This window comes from Fusarium phalaenopsidis, assembly GCF_050370095.1.
Source record: "Fusarium phalaenopsidis strain FUZ10S chromosome Unknown contig_32286, whole genome shotgun sequence".
Taxonomy (NCBI): Eukaryota; Fungi; Ascomycota; class Sordariomycetes; order Hypocreales; family Nectriaceae; genus Fusarium; species Fusarium phalaenopsidis.
In genome coordinates this window covers 7,501-10,000 of record NW_028145413.1, presented here as the reverse complement: position 1 = coordinate 10,000, position 2,500 = coordinate 7,501, and the positions used below count along the sequence as shown (strand labels likewise).

General features: G+C 49.9%; 2 non-coding genes across 2 annotated transcripts in view; both read right to left on the bottom strand.

Moving 5' to 3' along the window:
• LRP88_02280 overlaps positions 1-636 on the bottom strand; it is a 3,657-nt gene extending 3,021 nt beyond the window's left edge. Inside the window, exon 1 of the ribosomal RNA XR_014475149.1 lies at positions 1-636. This exon is cut by the window's left edge and continues 3,021 nt beyond it. This is a non-coding gene — a ribosomal RNA (28S ribosomal RNA).
• A 143-nt stretch (positions 637-779) lies between these two features.
• The window catches only part of LRP88_02279, a 1,794-nt gene continuing 73 nt past the window's right edge, over positions 780-2,500 (bottom strand). The window contains exon 1 of the ribosomal RNA XR_014475148.1: positions 780-2,500. This exon is cut by the window's right edge and continues 73 nt beyond it. This is a non-coding gene — a ribosomal RNA (18S ribosomal RNA).

The following is a 2,500-nucleotide window of genomic DNA, read 5'->3' as shown; positions in this document are numbered from 1 at the left end:
CATATACCTCCCATTTAGAGCAGCATTCCCAAACTACTCGACTCGTCGAAGGAGCTTTACAGAGGATCGGTGTCCAACCAGACGGGGCTCTCACCCTCTATGGCGTCCCGTTCCAGGGAACTCGGAAGGCACCTCACCAAAAGCATCCTCTACAAATTACAACTCGGGCCCGAGAGCCAGATTTCAAATTTGAGCTGTTGCCGCTTCACTCGCCGTTACTGGGGCAATCCCTGTTGGTTTCTTTTCCTCCGCTTATTGATATGCTTAAGTTCAGCGGGTATTCCTACCTGATTCGAGGTCAACATTCAGAAGTTGGGTGTTTTACGGCGTGGCCGCGCCGCTCTCCAGTTGCGAGGTGTTAGCTACTACGCAATGGAAGCTGCGGCGGGACCGCCACTGTATTTGAGGGACGGCGTGTGCCCGCAGGGGGCTTCCGCCGATCCCCAACGCCAGGCCCGGGGGCCTGAGGGTTGTAATGACGCTCGAACAGGCATGCCCGCCAGAATACTGGCGGGCGCAATGTGCGTTCAAAGATTCGATGATTCACTGAATTCTGCAATTCACATTACTTATCGCATTTCGCTGCGTTCTTCATCGATGCCAGAGCCAAGAGATCCGTTGTTGAAAGTTTTAATTTATTTGCTTGTTTACTCAGAAAAACATTATAAAAACAGAGTTAGGGGTCCTCTGGCGGGGCGGCCCGTGTTACGGGGCCGTCTGTTCCCGCCGAAGCAACGTTTTAGGTATGTTCACAGGGTTGATGAGTTGTATAACTCGGTAATGATCCCTCCGCTGGTTCACCAACGGAGACCTTGTTACGACTTTTACTTCCTCTAAATGACCGAGTTTGGAGAGCTTTCCGGCCCTGAGTGGTAGTTGCCCACCTCTCTGGGCCAGTCCGGACGCCTCACTGAGCCATTCAATCGGTAGTAGCGACGGGCGGTGTGTACAAAGGGCAGGGACGTAATCAACGCAAGCTGATGACTTGCGCTTACTAGGGATTCCTCGTTGAAGAGCAATAATTGCAATGCTCTATCCCCAGCACGACGGAGTTTAACAAGATTACCCGGGCCTTTCGGCCAAGGAAGTACTCGCTGGCTCCGTCAGTGTAGCGCGCGTGCGGCCCAGAACATCTAAGGGCATCACAGACCTGTTATTGCCTCAAACTTCCATCGGCTTGAGCCGATAGTCCCTCTAAGAAGCCAGCGTACTGCCAAAGCAATACGGGCTATTTAGCAGGTTAAGGTCTCGTTCGTTATCGCAATTAAGCAGACAAATCACTCCACCAACTAAGAACGGCCATGCACCACCACCCACAAAATCAAGAAAGAGCTCTCAATCTGTCAATCCTCATTGTGTCTGGACCTGGTGAGTTTCCCCGTGTTGAGTCAAATTAAGCCGCAGGCTCCACCCCTGGTGGTGCCCTTCCGTCAATTTCTTTAAGTTTCAGCCTTGCGACCATACTCCCCCTGGAGCCCAAGCACTTTGATTTCTCGTAAGGTGCCGAACGAGTCAAAATATAACATCGTCCGATCCCTAGTCGGCATAGTTTATGGTTAAGACTACGACGGTATCTGATCGTCTTCGATCCCCTAACTTTCGTTCCTGATTAATGAAAACATCCTTGGCAAATGCTTTCGCAGTAGTTAGTCTTCAATAAATCCAAGAATTTCACCTCTGACAATTGAATACTGATGCCCCCGACTGTCCCTATTAATCATTACGGCGGTCCTAGAAACCAACAAAATAGAACCACACGTCCTATTCTATTATTCCATGCTAATGTATTCGAGCATAGGCCTGCCTGGAGCACTCTAATTTTTTCACAGTAAAAGTCCTGTTTCCCCGCCACACCCAGTGAAGGGCATGGGGTTCCACAGAGGGAAAGGCCCGGCCGGACCAGTACACGCGGTGAGGCGGACCGGCCAGCCAGGCCCAAGGTTCAACTACGAGCTTTTTAACCACAACAACTTTAATATACGCTATTGGAGCTGGAATTACCGCGGCTGCTGGCACCAGACTTGCCCTCCAATTGTTCCTCGTTAAGGGATTTAAATTGTACTCATTCCAATTACAAGACCCAAAAGAGCCCTGTATCAGTATTTATTGTCACTACCTCCCCGAGTCGGGATTGGGTAATTTGCGCGCCTGCTGCCTTCCTTGGATGTAGTAGCCGTTTCTCAGGCTCCTTCTCCGGGGTCGAGCCCTAACCCTCCGTTACCCGTTGCAACCATGTTTGGCCAATACCCAAACATCGAAAGTTGATAGGGAAGAAATTTGAATGAACCATCGCCGGCGCAAGGCCATGCGATTCGAGGAGTTATCATGAATCACCAGTGAGCCCCGGAGGGCATTGGTTTTTAATCTAATAAATACATCCCTTCCGAAGTCGGGATTTTTAGCATGTATTAGCTCTAGAATTACCACGGTTATCCAAGTAGTAAGGTACTATCAAATAAACGATAACTTATATAATGAGCCATTCGCAGTTTCGCTGTAT